Source organism: Chelonia mydas, chromosome 5 (assembly GCF_015237465.2).
Source record: "Chelonia mydas isolate rCheMyd1 chromosome 5, rCheMyd1.pri.v2, whole genome shotgun sequence".
NCBI lineage: Eukaryota > Metazoa > Chordata > Testudines > Cheloniidae > Chelonia > Chelonia mydas.
In genome coordinates this window covers 54,299,412-54,318,692 of record NC_051245.2, presented here as the reverse complement: position 1 = coordinate 54,318,692, position 19,281 = coordinate 54,299,412, and the positions used below count along the sequence as shown (strand labels likewise).

The 19,281-nt window shown below is 39.8% G+C and overlaps 1 long non-coding RNA gene across 1 annotated transcript; it reads left to right on the top strand.

The window, feature by feature from the left end:
• The first annotated feature begins 265 nt into the window (after nt 1-265).
• LOC122465912 lies at nt 266-18,026 on the top strand. The gene is made up of 3 exons (XR_006291056.1): nt 266-384; nt 2,977-3,083; nt 16,761-18,026. It is a non-coding gene; the product is annotated as an uncharacterized LOC122465912 (long non-coding RNA).
• Nucleotides 18,027-19,281: the final 1,255 nt, after the last annotated feature.

Below are 19,281 nucleotides of genomic sequence, written 5' to 3'. Positions count from 1 at the left end.
CTGTGGGCTGTTTAATTGTATTTGTTTTTGTAACTTATGGTAGAGCAACCTAGAATGTTGGATAGGCATTTGTGATGGGGTATACCTGGCCTTTTGAGGCCCCATGCAGGAGGTCCTACATTCCTACCACATCCTGCCCCAGAAAAGGAGCAGTGAAGGTGCGTCCTCCAGGCATGCCTAGAAAGGCTTCATAGAAGTAGCTAATCACAGCTCAACAGGTTCAGATAAAAGGAGCATCTGAGCAGATCAGTTCCTGGCTGGGACCAGAGGAGCAAGGCCGGGTGCTCCGTGCTGGTCATAGGTGCTTGAGACACCTAGAAGATGGTTTCTGGTGGCATTTGCATTCAGCAAGGAGGAAGAGGATCTGAGAACTTCAGCCCTGATGTAAGGATGAAGAAAAAGGGGTTATGTGGGAAAAGGGCCAGGGAATAGCAGCAGCTATATATGGCTGCTTTTTATAGGGCCCTGGGGTTGGAACCTGGAGTAGTAGGTAAGCCTGGGTTCCCCCACTGGGAATGTGGCTTAAGCAGGAAACAAAGCTTGCTTAGAAGCCTGAGCTAAGGGTGGGCTTTAAAGGGCCCAGAAGTGGAGGACTGAAGACCCTAATGAATGCAGATAGTTTGTTGGACTTTCCCTACCTCAAAAAAGGGTTTGTCCAGTTTTTGACCATCTGACTTGGCGGGAGGGTTGAGTCACTGAAGACCTGCTTATAGAGGCTGACAACATACAGGGGTGCCAGGAGCAGGGGGGAAATGTTGCAGTACCACCACTGGCTGATAGGAGGCACACAGGAGGTGAGTGCCCCATCACAGCACCCCTCAAATTTTTTGTATGTGTATCTAAATCAATCAATCAAATAATAATAAATAGGTGACAAGGACCTTGCCCTAAAGCATTTACATTGTAACTTAGAAATAATATAGTATGTAAGGTGTACATTCAAATGAAGAGTACAGACATTGTAGGAGAAGAAATCTCATCTGGAAAGTCTTTCAGAAGTGTGTTTTAAAGCAGGAGTTGAAGGTTGAAATATAGAACATATGGTGTAATGTGAAAGGAGAGGTAAAGATAAGCACGGGGGCTGAAGGCAAAGGCAACAAGGAAGGAAATTTGGAAAGAGAGATGAAGGAAAGTGAAGGAATAGAAAGAAATGAGAGCAGAGATGTAGGCAGAGCGTATTCAGGGTACCAAGTATTTTAATATATGTTCCAGGCTGCCAGCTAAGGTTCTAATTCAGCAAAGCACTTAAGCGTGTGCTTAAAGTTAAACTTGTGTTTTAGTGCTTTGTCGAATAGTTGTGGACTTTAGCATGTGATTAAGTATTTATCTAAATTGGGGCCCAAAAGAAAAACTAGGAACATAAAACTATTTAATATGTCTTCCTATCTTCACTATCTACCAAAGGGTATGTAAAGGTTAGTAAGGAAATATCCAAAGCATAGTTAGTTCACTAGAATTAGAGGTGACAACATAGTAACACTTTCACTTCTTATTTATATACTGTGCTTTATGTGATGTTTATTCTTTTGCCCCCTATTGAGACGAATGTATTTGTTGAAAGAACAAATATGTTTGGCACATCTGTCACTGTGTTTTTCTAACGCATTATCATCAGTAATCCCAAAGTCCTTGATGCATGGGGTGATATTCGCCTCAGTGATATATATGATTATGATAATGTAGCTTAACTGAAACTGTATTTTCTTATTTTTAAAATAAAGATTTTTTGGGGGTAAGGCTGAAAAATTCATTCATTCAGCTGTTGCACTGGGAACATCACAGATCATTTGTTTATACTCTGAATCAAAGTGTCTCTGCTTTGATTACTGAGATTATTGTAAATAACATATTTACTTGTATCTTCAAATAATGGACCCTTGAAGTTGAGGTACAAGCAAATTTAATATGCTGAAAAATTAGAACTAAATTTTAACATGGATTATATCCTAATGATTTCCTTAGTTAACTGCATGTGTGTATATATTACACACATATAAACATATGTGTAAGTAGACAACAAACACTCATAAGCATATATATGTATATTACTATATATAATACTATCTATGTATTGACATTAGACACTTATGCATGAAACTTAAAGACAATGGTTGGCTGGAACTGAGGGTTATAACAGAAAATTATTGCTTCATAGATTGAAAGAGTGACCAACAGTGGCAATTTGTTTGATCCAAGGGACTCTTTTCATTCTAACTGAAAGTCTTGTGTAGTTAATGCATGTTTAGTTTTATCTTGAAGAACTGAGGAAGCGAAGAGAAACTATTCCCCTACTTCTGTTTTCTACACTTCCCTCATTCAGCCTCCTCTTTCCCACTCTTTACCTTTTGTTAGTCATTTGCCTCATGATACTGGATGTATAAGGGTGTTAGGGTATACATACACATGGAAGTAACACCTGAAAAGGTGTATTGTGCTGAGGTCCCATTAGAAATCAGTAGTGACCAATTATTTTTTGTTTAATACTGTAGTGCCTGAGGACCAATCAAGAATGGGTGCCCCACTGTGTGACTAGCTGACTAGTTTATAATCTATGTGGTCTAGGCAGGCACAGGGTAGGAAAAACAGTATAACACAAGCAGAGTAAACAGAGCAAAGGTCTCCAAACTTCACGTTAGTTCAACCATTTTTATTTACTTTTTTTTCTTTGGGTGGAATGTCATAGGGAGAGGATTAGCTAAGCAGAAAGGCAAGGGAAGACAGAGGGGGCATTGGAGGTGGGGAGCTGAGGGCAACAGGGTAGGAGGAAAGGAGAAAGGTCTGACGGGCAGGTGGAGTGAGGCCATGGTGAAGAGACTGAAAGATGGAGTAGGGAGAGGGTTGGTACAAACAGCCAGTCAGCACAGGGCAGATAAAGTCCAGTCAACCTGAAGGGAACACTTGGATGGCATCATCACTGACCAGTGGTCCCTGATTTGAACTGCATTCTGCAGCCATTCACCTGGCTCCTCCCTTCAGTTTCTTTCCCAAAGGCCGCAAGTCTGAGGGGAATGACCAGTGCTTCCACTGGACCATTAGAATACTACAAGAAGATACAGCAGAGATGGTTTATAAGCCAAGTACAGGTGAGGCGGTCAAGGGTATTTGATAAATTGCTATCTGACTATTTGTGTGTGTGTGTGTGTGTGTGTGTGTGTGTGTGTGTGTGTGTGTGAGAGAGAGAATTTGTAAAGTACCATAGATACCAGTATAAACAACATGATGAGTTTGAGACTTCAGGTGACTACAATATTTATCAGAGGGTAAGAGTGACATGGAAGTATTGTATAGATAGTGGAGTTGGTCATGAATTTTCCAACAAAATGCTCATTTGTTGAAACTGAAAACATTTGTGGGTAAGAGTTGGTTTTGCTGAAACTCCCAATTTGAGAAAAAAATGAGAAGTTTTGACATGCAGTTCAAAATTAGTTTTCATGTTGAAATTTTAGATAACTTTGTAACCATCTTCAGTATAAATTAACAAGGTCAAAATAAAAACAATATTTTGAAATTGTCAAAATGAAAATTATTAACCCAATCTGAAATTGTTTTCAAATGATTGGTTTGCAAAAAATTGAGATTTTTGACTCTTCATCCTGACTTGGGAAGGTAAAAAATTTGAAATCTCAAACTGTTTCCCACCTTGCTTTATTTGATAGCACTCCTTTGATACTTTTACTTTTAGAGGTGTGTCAGACAGGCAGAACAGACAGCAGGGATTGCTTCATGACTGGATAAACGCTTTAAACAATTTAAATAGCTTAGGAGGCTGATTTTTTTCCTCTTTGATTTTCTGCCCTTTGGCTTTCCAGGTAAATGTGAACATTATGTGGCAGGAATGAAACGAAAGCAATATTACTACTTCTAGGCTTGTAACTGTGTCCGTGCCCTAGAGCCATGTCAGTCAGAAGGAAAAAGAAGACAGTGGCTTCCAGCAGGAGCTGTGAAGGCTGCAGGAGATTCAAAACATACAAAAGATTCTGGAGGATATAAACACTACTGAACAGCTGGAACTGTAGCAGCTTATGATGGGAAATTTGACAAATGTACTTCCTGTTTGATAACCACTGAGTATCAGATGGAAAGTGTGGAGTCTTGGTGGCTGGGGAAAAACATCTGACTTTAAACCCAGTGAGAGGAAAGTTTAACAATAAGCTCTTAAACAATAGCGTATAGCTTAGAGAATCAAATATGAGCTTACAAGGGTGAAAATAAGTTTTGGACACTGAAAAAAACGTGGTTATTGTTGCTGGGCCTCAGCTCAGACAAACCATTTATGGGGTGGACATGAGCCAACTCAAACTGAATCTTGATGGTGGCCAGACTCTGTTTTTCTTAAAGGATAAAGACAATATACTGGTTAACATGAGGAGAAATGAATGGCTATTTAAGAGGAAGGATTTTGATTTCTCCAGACACTAGCTCACAAGGACAGGTAAAAAGGTATATTTTTCTACTACGGTAATGGACATTCCTTGAGGTAAAAGCTGAGGCAACTTTACATTATCCTGCAACTCTGAAAGTTAAATATGAGAGGAAGAGCTATTTACTCTGTGGCCTTGATTCAGCAGAGAAATTGCTGGGTTGTTTGAATAAGGATAGGGATGTGGAGAACTCTAATCGGTCAAAAGAGAAAAATCATTTTATAATTTTGATGAATAACCGCACGTAGAATACTTTATAGACCTCTATGATAGATACTGCTCGGGCCTCTAAATGTTATAGACCTGATTCTTCACTGCCTTGGGCCTTGTATAGTTATTGGGAGCTGTGCAAAACAGTAGATGCAAAACAGTAACTTGCATTCAGTTTGCACAGTTGTAAGTGACTACCCAATGTGCAAGGTACAGTGGGTGTCTATCTGAAACTCCTGATGCCTGTGAATTCATCTATCTGAAGAGGGTAACAAAATTGGGAGGGCATTTTCAGAACCCCCTCTGGACCTTACAAGCCCTCTGAAATTCTGACTCAAAGTCAGGGCAGCCAAAAAAGAACATAGAACATCATCTTGCCACCTTTACAAACACTGGCCTGAACTTCTGTGTCTGTTTTCTCAACTGTAAAATGAGTATCATGATAGTTGCTCCCTTCATCAAAGTGCTTTGCCATCTGTGGATGAAAAGCACTATCTGTGTGCCTACCATTTAAGATATGTATCAGTCGCTAGATGGTGCATTCGATTTTCATCTCTAGAGAGCTGAATCAAATACTCATGACTCATTTTAAAAAAAAAAAACACCCTGATCTTATTTGAGTGCCTATTTAATCACAAATAAAATCACTGCATAATTTTCAGTCTCTGCTCATGAACAGCCCAAACCTTTAACAGCAAGGGGCTACAGCTGAGTATGACTGTCCATTGCCTGAGCCGTACAGCAAGTTTGAACTGTATTGATGGTACTTGCACCTAGCCTTGTATCAGTAGGGCCTCACCTTCATAACATAAGTCATATATTTACTTGGAAAATAAACAAAGATACATGTTCAGGGTGCAAGTTCTCCAACTGATCATCTTTTAAATGTATACAGGATGGGCAACATGATCGGTGTGATTTATTTCTTTATAGAAGTGACTCTGGGACACTGTGCAGAAGAAATGGTATATTGTGGGGTTTTATGGCAAAAACCATTAAAAATGGGTTGTCAGAAGAATCCTATTCTGCTTCATACATTAAAGGACTGACTTTTTTCCAAAAAGAATATATGTGGTCACATGGTTGGTCAGATATACTCAGGTCTGTAGGTTCCAAATGTTAATTGAGTAAAGACTTGATATCCATTTAGTGCTGAGCCATACCTTGATGCTTGTGACCATTGGCTGAAACAGAGAATGTGAATGAATCATAGAATATCAGGGTTAGAAGGGACCTCAGGAGGTCATCTAGTCCAACCCCCTGCTCAAAGCAGGACCAATCCCCAATTAAATCATCCCAGCCAGGGCTTTGTCAAGCCTGATCTTAAAAACTTCTAAGGAAGGAGATTCCACCACCTCCCTAGGTAACGCATTCCAGTGTTTCACCACCCTCCTAGTGAAAAAGTTTTTCCTAATATCCAACCTAAACCTCCCCCACTGCAACTTGAGACCATTACTCCTTGTCCTGTCATCTTCTACCACTGAGAATAGTCTAGAACCATCCTCTTTGGAACTACCTCTCAGGTAGTTGAAAGCAGCTATCAAATCCCCCCTCATTCTTCTCTTCTGCAGACTAAACAATCCCAGTTCCCTCAGTCTCTCCTCATAAGTCATGTGTTCCAGACCCCTAATCATTTTTGTTGTCCTTCGCTGGACTCTCTCCAATTTATCCACATCCTTCTTGTAGTGTGGGGCCCAAAACTGGACACAGTACTCCAGATGAGGCCTCACCAATGTCGAATAGAGGGGAATGATCACGTCCCTCGATCTGCTGGCTATGCCCCTACTTATACATCCCAAAATGCCATTGGCCTCCTTGGCAACAAGGGCACACTGTTGACTCATATCCAGCTTCTCGTCCACTGTCACCCCTAGGTCCTGAATGGATTCTAGGCAACCAACTCCTGTCTTTTGTTCCAAGTGGAGAGGGAGAAGATGATGACAAAGTTGAAGGCCACTTGGCTGCCTTCCTCATCCAACTCCAGAGAGAACTATATGAAAGAGGCAAGGTTGGACTTTTGAGGAGGAGGGAGCCTTGTGGAGGAGGGAGAAGAAAACTTTAAATGCAATGGAAACAGGATTGAGCTCCGCATGTCAGATTTGAGCAAATGTTTACTATCCTGTTGTAATTCTTAAAATAAGACTTCATAATGGATACACTGAGACACACCTACCTTTAACTTTGTGAATAGCAATTAGCTCTACAATGCTTTATAACAGTTTCTTAGAGCTGTTCCAGAGGTCACTAACAAACTAGGAAACCAATAACAAAGTGGTGCTAAATTTTTATTGCATGTGCAACTGTGGAAACTTTATTACTTCCTTGCATAGTGTAACCTTATCATTTTACTTGTAGCTAACTTCTGCATTCTGTGAAAACTAGGACATGATTGATCTGTACAAAAATTTTGTTCTGCCATTTAATGAAAATAAACATAGGATATGATGATCTACTCCTTGAAATTTCTAATTTGATTTGATGTTTTCTAATATGTATGAAAAAAAATCATTAATGTGAATAGTTGCCCAAGAAAATTTTAACTTAGAGAAGCAAAAATGTAATTTTAAGTGTAGTAGTTGTAGATTTCCTCTTAGAATATTTATTAGGTAATAAAATATTTAACATCATAGATGAATTTTAATAGAGTGTCTTGCTGGCAGTACTCATGCTAATTTACAAGATTGCAGCAATTACCATTCTTGGAAGCTAAAATACAATGAATTATTTCATGAATATATAAAGGAGGCCTTTGAAAAGATGTAACAGGACTCTTAAAATGAAGTATCTGACAAACATAATTTGAGCTGGATGCAAAATGAAAGTGCAGTGTCATCCCTGACATTCATAAAAATAAATTAGCATTGTTTCCTTCTCTTTATTATTTCTGAATACATGTCAGTTTGAGAAGAAATTAGATGCCATTCTTACTGTGGCTTCTGGGAGTATTAGGAGGCTTTCCCTGGGTATGGAAAATGGAGATCCAGATCACCAGTTAAATATATCTGAACAGAGTGGCCCATTTCTTCAACATTAATATTTAACAAACCAAAGGCTACTATTTTATGTAAATATGACATACAAAACCAAAACACCTAATATATTTTTTGTTTGGTTGTTTCCCATCTAAACATGATGCTCTTCTGAAGTTACTGCAGCTTAGATTTTCAAAGGGGCCTATGGGAGTTGGCTGCATAACTTCCTTAAGGCGCCTTTGAAACTCCCAGCTTACATTTTTATTGAGAAGATAAAATTATGCTCATGGTCTTTTAACTTTATGGTTTTTTATGCATTTAATGCTTGTGAAAAGTACAAGACTGACATTCATAGAGATGGAACCTCTGCATCCACAGAAGAGTTACAGCTTGGCTGGCAGCTGTGCAAGCTTCTTCAGCTGCCTTATGAATGTGCCTCTAAACCCAGCCCTGCAGGGGCCTTTTCTGTAAAGGAGGAGGTCTCTGTGCCATTCCATCCTTGGCCTACCTGTATAGACTCAGACTATTATGTTGCTATCATGGAACAACTAGCCCCTTTAAGGAGAGTTGTGGCCCAGCCTGCCCATTACTGCCTTCTGAAGACCTACCTGGGACTTAATTATTCCAGATGAGTCTTTAGAAGGCAATCACAGGCAGCCTGGGCCCTGACTCACCTTAAAGGAGCCCGTTGCCTATTGTGATGAAAGTTTTGGGGATGTAGAGCATTGTCCATCAGGAGTTGAACTAAGACTTATTAGTAACATTTGAATTCTCTCTCATCCCTAATGCTGAAGAGCTATTGACCTCAACCCGCATGGCACTGCAGAAAATGAAATACTCAACAGTATGTGCCAGTAATTAACAGTAATTAACCAAATACAAAAGACTTAGGCAGCCAATTCAGTTTGGTAAGGTTTTATTTTAAATATAAGTGTCTTAATTTAGGTGTTGATATATGTTTTGGGGAATAGTGGCTATGCATTCATATGGAAATCTACAAAATGATGACCCGCTGAAGTATAACAACACACAACAAATTTCTGTTATTACCAGAAATTCAGTTATGTTGTCTGCAAGGTCTTAGACCCTTCCATATATTGTAGCCTAAGGAGTACAATATGTGGAATAATAGGATTTGCATAACCTGGCTAGGTAGTTTATAATCCCTTGTATGAAGAACCAGAACAACCATACATTGTGCAAAAGTTGAGAAAAAAGACAGAAGGAATTAAAGAGAGCTGGTGAGAAAATGTGGCCTAGACTGTTTTATTTTTCAGAAATAATATAAACAAATATTTCTACAGCTGCCTTTATTTATTCAATCAGCCCATGGGAAGAAGATCATTCTAGTCCTACTGTGTAAGTGGCAAAACTCCTGGCTAGAAGTTCCCTTTGATTATACAAAAAGGTTTTATTTACTTATTCATTCTCAAGCCCCACTTTTGTCTCTTATGGTCAGAAAACCTTCATAGAGGGTATATTTCTGTCTCACAATGTGTGGAAAATGAAAGAAATGATAAAATATGCTATTCATTAACTGTACTACCTGGCCCATATATACTAAATCTCTTTGAAATTTGGTATTATTCAGTTTGGGTCTGAATATGTCAGTGTGAATAATGCCAGCAAGTCTCTCTTTTTATATTGCAGTGTTCATTATCGTTTGGTTTAGAGTTATTCAAAATATGCACACAAGTATTTTAAAAATCAGATTTGGGCCTTAACATTTACACACACTAGTTAGTAAATTTCACTGGTTTTCATTTTGCTCACACTTAAGGAGTGAATATTCAAGTAGAATAATCTTTGAATCCAGTTGTATTTCATGTGCCCATAAAAATAAGTGCTATAAAACCCTGCTCCCTAATCTTGTACCAAGTGCCTTTAATACATTTAGTCCCAGAATCAAGGATATCATCAGAAAACTATATATGCATCCTTTACACTTTGACAAGATTAACTGATTAATGTTAAGTAGTGAAGGAACTTTCTTGATGGTGGTCTTCAAGCTTGTCACCCAACAGATTTTGATCAGATGTGACTGGAAGGTTCAGAAGATAGAGAAGAGATATGCAAAGAATTCATTAAATTCTGCCATTTCTCATTCATGTAACTCCATACAAATTAACAACTGTAATAAACAGTGGAGAACATTGCCATTTAACAAAGCATATGGTAGGGAGGATGGTTACTCTTTTAATATTATTCCTTTATTGTTTTAACCTCAAGAACAGAATTAACAATTAAGAACATGAAAATCAATTTTCCCTGGCTCCCAGGAAAGGAAATGCATGAAAGACAAAAGCATGTATCGAATTCTGAAAAGTATACACAGTAAGGCATGAAATATGTTGCTATAATTATGCAAGTGTAGGCATAAAAATGATAAAACATCTTACCCTCCCCGTATAGCTGTGGGACAAATGCGCTTATTTATTGTTTACAGAGTATGCTCAGCACTAGAAAACAGCCATTAGTTTTCCACAACATCTATGGAATTCTCTTTACGTAATCTATAAATGGTTATAACACATTAAAAACGTATAGTTTCTCTTCTATCCCAAATATAACCTTCTTGGATGAGGATACTGGGAATTCTGACAAATATATTTTTAAAACTAGGGGTCAGATTCTGATCTGAATAACACCGGTGAAAACCCATAGTAATTTAATTATCTTTAACGGGTATTCTTCAGATTTACAATAGTGCAACTAAGGTCACTCTCTGGGCCATCATTTAGTATATTACCTGTCCAGAGAGATCTGGTCAATGCATAATCTATAATGCAATAAGAATTGTATATTTATTCAATAGCTTTTATTAATTAGGGCTAAATTTTCAAACAAGTTTAAATTGTAGAAATGTACAGTAGAGTTTGTAGACTTGTTTCCTTCTGTGAGTTGGGCACAAGATACTCTCTATTTACAAAGAATTGTGTGAACGTGTGATGGCACTAAAAGGGTTTACTGGTGCTAACAAGCTCAATTAAGGCACCTGGCAGTATCTGGAGGATGAGCCAGGCCTCACTGAAGATGAAGCCCATCTGGGAGAGGAAGTGGGTGGTGAGCATCAAGGGAGGAAGCCAAGATGTGGAGGGGACTGCAGGATCAGAGGGGAAGAACTCTGCTGTTTCTCTCTAGTTGTCAGAGACTGAAGGGAGAGCCTAGAGAGAGTCACGTGTACAGTAAGCCTACAGGGAGACACTGTGGGAGATGGCTTGAAGAAAGGCCAAACTAGGAAGAAGTCAAGGGAGGCAGTGAGGCGTCTGTGGAAGCAGACATTGCTGTTCACTACAGGGTCCCTGAACTAGAACTCGGGGAGGGTTGGGTTCCCATATCAAGCACTAAGAAAGGTGGTGTGGGAACACCATGACACAAGGGTGAGAAAGACTGCTGAATCTGGAGTCCTGTCTCCAGGGAAGGAGACCCAAGAGGTGTTGCTCTGCACAAGAGTGGGAGTACAACCCTGAAGAGCTGAAGAGTTAGGTTTATTTAAGTTTAGTTTATTGGACTCTTTGTTTACGCCAGAAGGGGAGAGACTTTAAAGTGACCTGGACAGAGGGCTTAGTCATGAGAAGAGGCAGACTGAAGTGGCAGTCAGCAGTGGGAACTGATGGAGACTAAAAGCTGCTATGCCATACCCAGCCAGGAGGGAGCACACTAGTGGTGAGGCAACTTTTCAACAGAGTGCCTAAATTAGTCTGAATATTAAACCACAGCCTTGTGAAGCCATGGTTTGGGCATGCACACAGAGGTGGGCTGCACACGTATCAGTGGAATTTTGAATAAAGGACCTCTGTGTTCCATTTAGCTATGCTACCCACTTCTCCCCTTCCATTTAGGGACAGATGTACTTCAGCGTGTCACATCCTCACCTCATTTTGCAGTTACTTGTAAAAAAAGATAGAGATGGAGTCCAGGAAGCTCTCTCTGTCTGTGTGCATGCACATATGTATTTTGATGGGGAAGGGCAGCACCAGCTGCTATTTCTGAAACTGTAATGGGCAGTTTACACATGTGACTCCTGGCTTAAGTGTGTGTGACTTATCACTAGTTTGTGCATGTCTAAACTGGCTCATGCAATTCTTAAAACACTGAGGATGTGTATCTTCCTAGCCACAGCCACAATCCAGCCAGTCTATTCACTCTAGTCTTTTGGTGTGCACTTGCCTTGTTGTACATGATTAATAGTCCCCTTTGTAAGTTATAAGTGTATAAAAAAGACTATCTTGATATAGAGTGCATGGAACTCACTACTACTATCTGTTGGTGAACAGGGAGAAGTATGGTTTCATTTTCATAAGCTTTCTATCCAGAAATTTCCCAACTGCTATTCTCAGTCTTCACGGTTCTCCTAATGCCCATCCTTGACTACTCCACTTCTGATTATCCCCACTCCTTCAAATCCTGTATTCTTATATCAAATATAGGAATGCTTTTCCTGTGACAAGAAAGGAGGTTGAGCAGCATGGGGTTGCCTGAAGTACTATAGAATTAGCAGACCTAATTCAACCATCATCCACAGTGCTCCCTGTTCTCTGTGCTGTCCAGAGAAACAAATCATCTGACTTGCTCCAAAACCAAAGTCTTCTGCATTATGGCACGCAGTCTAGGACAGCTAAACGTTTGTTATTTATGTAACAAATGTTTAAAGGGTCTCTGTGACTGAGGTAGTGTATCTGTCATTGGTCACAAGACTTCAGAACTTGGGGGTGATTTTGGACCTCAGCTGTTGTTAATGTACAGTAGAGTACATATATTAACTATTTCAGCTTTTTAGGGTCAGGAAGTTGAGCCTTTCATCGGGATGTGGACCTTGCCACTGTTATCCATATCTTTGTCACCTCAAGATTAAACTATTGCATTGCACTCAGCATGAAGCTACACCTTAAAACCATTTGGAGGCTGAAGCTGGTGTGGAATGGATCATCTCACTTATTGAGAGGTGCATCTTGTTGGGAGCATATGACACCAGTGCTCCAGAATTTGCAATGGCTGCCTGTTGGTCTTTGGGTGGAGATTAAGGAGCAAATTAAATGCCCTAAATGGCCTGGGATCTCTTTGGCTAAGGGACCACCTCTCTCTGTAGGGCAAGCTACCTGTCATAGGGTAACTGGTCCATGTGAGTAGACCAGGCTGAGAAGATGGGTCCATTTGAGCCAATTAAAGGGAACAGATCTATACCTGGGGCTATAAAGGCCTGTCAGAAGGCAGGAAGAGAAGGACTGATTGTGCAGGCTGTGTCTGGGGGGAGGAACCTTAGAGGAGTGATGCTAATTCCAGTTGTGGGTCCCCAAAACAAGGGGGCAGGTGCTCAGAGAGGGAGCCCTATGGCCAGTGCTCCAGAAGTAGAATGAAAGCTGTCTGAGACAGAGGGAAGAGCTCTGTGTGTGTCAGAAGAACCAGGGCCGAATATGAACTATTGTGTTGTGATTATGGACTTCATGTGGGGGACCCTGAGGATTGTTTGAATCATTTCTGTGATTAAACCAGCCCTAACTGAGGGTGCTACTAGCCACAAGAGAGACTAACAGATGCAGGGGCATGCAAAGTGACCTTCTGCCATCAGGGGGTGCTCAGGTGGTGGCCACCATATTACACTGCCACTTTGGTGGTCAGAGAAGGTAATCAAAATGGCTCCCCCTAGTTACATCCCTGGAGTTGTATTTTCAGTGAGGACACCAGGACTCAAACTTGTTTCCCATCCTTGTTTGAAATAGCCTGTAGTTGGTGGCCTTCTGGGTATGCTGCTAAAGCCATTTGTGTGACAGCTTTTGGGGAAGCGTGAGGTAGGATTTGGGGATAAGATGGTTTTTTGGTATTTTTTTCACATTTTATTGTCTGCTGCCTGGGGTAAATTGTTACTTACTTATGACCACTGGGTAGCTATTGGAAATGTAATTGTCTGGACAATCAGAACTCTTGTCTGAGCATTCTTTTCTAAAATTTCAAAACTGACAAAGAAATCAGTAGGACAGATGAGATTAGATCACGCAAAATGCCAGTAGCATTCAAGATAAGGAGGCATGATTAAACAAAAACCCAAAATTACCACCCTTATAGGACTCAGTCCCAGAACTCGTGGTGGCAGTGCTTAATTTGTGCCAGGGCTTGCCAGGGCTGAGCCTCAGCACCTCTAAGCTTGGTAGTTCATATCCCCAGCACCTCTGGGTTTGCTGCATCACTTATGAATGTAAAAAATTGCTTGAGCCCTGGCACCTCTTTCATTACAAATTAAGTATTGCATGTTAGTTTCATTTCTGCAGGATCTGACCTCTAATTTTCAGCCATGGCTGGTTGTACCCAGTGTGTATTTACTTCTTGTCAGAAGAGAAGCCTAAAAGCATATACAAGTGAACTGGACATCAAGCTGATTTTCCTCCTTTTTTGGATCATATTATATAGTACAGACATTGATAATTTTGCCAGATGGTGCTCAAATAGCAGATGTAGTATAAAAGGATATATACAGTCTAAAGCTGTAAAGCATGTTTACACTGAAAACAGAAACTTTTGGCATTGTGTCTCAGAGCTCAAGTCTACAGACTGGGGCTCGCATGATGGTACTAAAAATAGCTGTGTAGATATTCCTAAGGGAGAGGGTGGGCTTCAGAGCCTGAGCTCCAAATCCAAACATCTTCACCACTATTTTTAGCACTCTAATGGGAGCCGTGGGAGCCTGAATCTGTAGGCCTGAATGTCTACACAGCTATTTTTAATGCTGTAGTATGAGCCTGAGTCTGTAGACCTAGGCTCAGGGTTGCTGCTGTGGGTTTCTTCTTGTTGTGTAGAGATACCCTAAGAGGCAATGCAAGCCTGTGTTCCTGCAGTGGTTCGCACAGAGAGGAAAACCAAGCTGCTGGTCTCCCTGGTGGTGTAAGGCAACACCCTATCAAAACAATGAGGAAAACTACTATTTCAGGGAACCATATACCATCTGTTTTCACACAGAACAGGTGGGCAGTACACCAGTCAATAAGAAATACACCTTGCCAATTTGGATGGAGTTGGACTCCCATTTCCCGAGGCTACTAGAGACACCAGTTGCAGCTCCATAGCTAAGGCTGAGTTTTGCACTTAAAAAAGAGGATGAATCCCTGCTTTGTTTTTGAAGAATACAGCATAACCCCTGAAAAAATCAGAATTTGCTCTGTGAGTACAGAATGAATTTTATGAGAATTTAAAAGTAAATGAGTCAAGCAGTTCACAAGCTAGAATTAATTACACAACAGATGCTTTTAAAAAAATGTCACTTGGTGTCAGACCTTTGAGGGGAAAATGAAGAGCGGGGGGAATATTAGATTGTGAGACAACCCAGTGTTTCCACCTCTGTCTAAAGCCAAGTTTCTTGCTTCATTGTAGTCTGTTTCCAAGACATCCACATCTTTCTTAATGGTTTTCTTATATGCCAACTGTTGTCTTCCTCTTTTCCAAGTGGTATCCAGTCAAGGGCTTGTCTAGGAATACAGTTTTTTGACATCCCTACAACATGCCCAAACCACTTGAGCCTTCTTTCTTGAATCATTATCTGTACAGTCTTTTGGCCAGTCTTTTGTAACATAGCATTAGTTACTTTATCCTGCTAGCAGACACCAGCTAGTCTCTGCAAGCATCTCTGATGGAATGGGTTGTTTCCTATTGTGGGCATCTAGCATTTGCCAAGTTTCAGAAGCATATAACAATGTGAGTTTCATAATGACATTGTATAACTTTATCTTGGTCCTTGCATGAATCTCCTTACTTTTTCCAAATATTTGCCTGTCTTGAAAAAAAACCTCCATTTGCCTTTCCAGTTCTTTCTTTCACCTTCTTATGGAGTTGGCCATCGGCAATGATTGTGTTTTCAAGATATACAGACTTGTTAACCATGCCATATTAGTCACAATTAATCACAAATGTACCATCAATGCTGACTCCTCTTTCGACAATCATGACTTTTGTTTCCTTTGGCCGATTCTTAAGCCTACTTTAGAAGCCTCACATTTGACATTGATAACGGTCTCCCTCATGGCCTTGCCATCTGTGTCCAAGAGAACAATATCATCTGCAGAGTAAAGATCTTGAAGTTTTCCCTCAACTCCACTTAACTCCTGTATCTCCCTTTGATATTGCTCTTTGCATCTCATAATCTATCACAATGCAGGAAAGACGGGATGATACGATGTCTCTCTTCTGCACTTTAGTGATTTCAAACCAATGTGTCTCTCCATTTTCTGTCCTTATACAGTATTTTGAGCTGCCGTACAGCATGCTGACTGGTGACACTGTGTTTCTGGGAAGCCCATATTGTCACAAGGTCTTCCATAGTGTCTCTCTATGAATGCGACTGAAAGCTTTGGTGAAGTCTATGAAGATCAACTGCAGTCTTCTATGGGGGACAAGCCCTTTCTCAGTCAATCATCTGAGGACAGATGTGATCTACACTAGATCCAGTCTAAAACCTGCTTGCTCTTTGTGCAGTTTCACATCCATCACCTGCTTAAATAATGTCTCTTTCAAATTCAGTTAAGCAAAATGAACACTAAAATGCATGAATCAAAATTTCATGGTTATTTCATGGTATCACTACAAGCCAAAGTTAAGGTTATCTGGGTGCCTTCATTGTTCATTTCCATACATATGTGGATTTCTTTTGAATTTAACCTTGAGCTCTGAATTTTCTGTATTTATAATGCTACTTGTGGGGATATTACAACATCCCCGTATTTTTTTACTCTGAGTGTCATTTTTTGTCTGGGAATTTAAATCAAGCGGTGGGGCCTTAGAACAAATGAGATTCCATATGACCAGGGAAGGATCAGGTTGACAGTAGTAAATGAAGCATATCACTGCAGAGTTGAATTGGCCTGTAAATGAAATCTCCGCAGCAGTGATCCTTTCCTAGCCAGCTACAGAACGGTGGTAGTTCATGATTATCTCTGAAGAAATTATTGCTCAATTTTTTAACATTTTAATGAAGCTATGGCTTTCAATCTGTAGAATGACAATGTATTGTAAGAACAAGAATTGGTACAAATATGACAGCTAGAAGGGGAAGGAAGTAAATGTTAGTAAGCTGCAAAAAAGGGAGAATATTATTATTAATAATATTGTACTTGAAAGCCAAGTGTATCCTCTGCAGCTTGGAGAATTTTTATGTCCTTGTTTTACATTTCAGATTTCTCAGCAAAATTAAGCATGACTGAATCAAGAGCTCCAGCATGTTCCTTAGGAAGAGGAGATTCAATTAACAGGAAGGATAATGAAAAAGGCACTCAAATAATAACTGTCCTCCTTCTCAACTTTTTATACAGCTTTGTCTTTTTAGCAAAACAAGATTTCAGCTAAAAAAAAAGAAATGCTGGACACTTAAGCAGCTTGTTAATAAAATTTCCCCAGCTGGTTTTATTAACTTCATTTAAGCACATTGTGGTTTGCATTTTTATAAGGCTAATGGGTCCTGTTTGGTAATTTATTGGAATGATGCTCCATTTCAGCTTTACACATTTTTTAAAGCTGTTATTTATGGTTTACTTTTTCAACAAAGGGGCCATTTGGGTTTTTTTTATGCCTTTTTATTTATGGTTTACCATGCTAACCCTGGAGTTTGTTAACATAACATCAAAAATATACATTCCAATTGACTTCCTGTTCCTGAGAGTGATGTTTGAATGGCTCGAATAAAAACAAGCAGAGGAATGGAAACGGAGATCAGGTACAGCAAAAAAAAAAAAAAAAAAAATTCTAGAAGGAGGCAAGATTAAAAGATAAGGAAATAACAAAAGCCAAGTTCCTTGGGCTAACTTACAAGCACCGAGCCATTTCTATAAAAGTTTAATTGCCCCCATAAAAAACCCTCTATGTACTCAGAACATATTAAAACAGGCTGCTTGTGTGGTCATGCTAATTGTTCCTAGAGGCCTTTATGTAATTCTGAATCTGCTCTTTATTGGGAGTGTGTGCTGCCGATGGTCCTGATCCATACATCTACAAGCATAACTTTAAACATGAGTAGTCCCAATAACTTTAATGCATTTACATACTTAAAGTAAGGCTCTGCTTAAGTTTGTGAATAACATCATGCATTATACAGGGTTAAGCTAAGGTGTGAATTTAAACTGATTAGTTAACTTTCCATGCAGAAACTCTTATTCTGGTATAAGAGTGCCGTTTTTATTTATTTATTTATTTGTTTTAGCTTATGTCATTTGGGAAGGAGTTTAAGCTAAACTGAAAGAGCCACTGTTATACTGGAATAAGAGTGTGCACATGGGGAGTTATACGGCTTTAATTGTACCAGTATAATTATAGCAGTAAACTTGCCTGTGTAGACAAGCCCTTTAAAATATGTCTATCCCATTTTTAGTGATCATGCACACCATATTGCTTGTAATTGGTTGCTTACGGAGGAAAATCTGACGAAACAGTTAGGCGCTACTGTAAATAACATGATGACTTACCTGAATCCATATCCATCTTGAATTGTAATCTTATCAGATCTCAAACTAAGCAAGGTCAGTAGCTGGATGGAAGATCTTCAGAGAGAACACAGATGTTGTTGGCAATTCAAATAAATGCCCTTCCTTTCTCTGTAAATTCCCTAACATAGCATTATTCTGCTGGTGATGCTGTTTTTGAATAAGACATAAAATGGAAGTCAACACTAGTTGTAATTGTATCCCATATAGCCTATCATATATTTAGGTACATAACCAATTGAACACACATTTTTATGAAGCAAACATAAGAAACTCCAGATAATACAGCTTTAAACATCTTCTGAGACTACAGAGAAATAAGTGATAATTATGCAAATAAAATCTGCTAGTAGTTTGGTTCCTCTTCAGTTTTTCTCTTTTCTCCTCTAGAAAGCTTTTGCTCCCTGCCCATTTTCTACTGCTAAGACTTATATGCTCATTAAGGATTCCACTCCCTTTTTTGGAAGAGTAAAGGTGTTTACCCCTGTGTTGTGATCAAATCCCAGATGGGGAAATCCCAGCCCGGCTGTCTAAAACCTGCTGTCATTTCAAATAAGGTAGGCCCAGCTCTTCAACTGGTGTGAATTGGTTTAGCTCCATAGACATCAATAGAGCAATGTGATTTACACCAGCTGAGGATCTGGCCCTTAATCTTTACTTTCCGTCATAAAGTGTTGTTCTGTGTTACTTCGTGCTCTTGAAATTGTTGTTGTATTTTACTCCAGAGATTGCTACATTGGCAGTGATGGGCAAAGTGGAAAATATAACTAGTAAATAAGAATATGTCACCATACTCATGGCCTGGAAGGGAGAAAACAAGTGTAAATATCAACCAGTTGTGGCTGGAAATCGTGGAAGGGGAGAGAAGATTACAGCATGCCCCACCCCCGCACCTCCTCATTCAAGCAAGTAGAAGCCCCAACAATATGAACACCATGTGGGTGGAGCTCCTTGTGGTTGTGGGAGGAGGGGATGTGTCAAGAATCATAGGGAAGGGGAGCGGCCCCTCTCTACCACATCACCCTCAGGCAATCTAGTGAAGTTTATGAGAAAACTCCAACAAAATTTAATGCTGGTCAGAACAAAATCAGCCTGGACTCTGATTTCTCCCCCACACCATAATCAAGTCTCCAATGGCATCAGTGTTAAGGAGATGTTTTGCCCTGGGGAACAGAACAGTAGAAAGAAGCCAATACTCCATGCAAGTGCTTTCAGATCTAC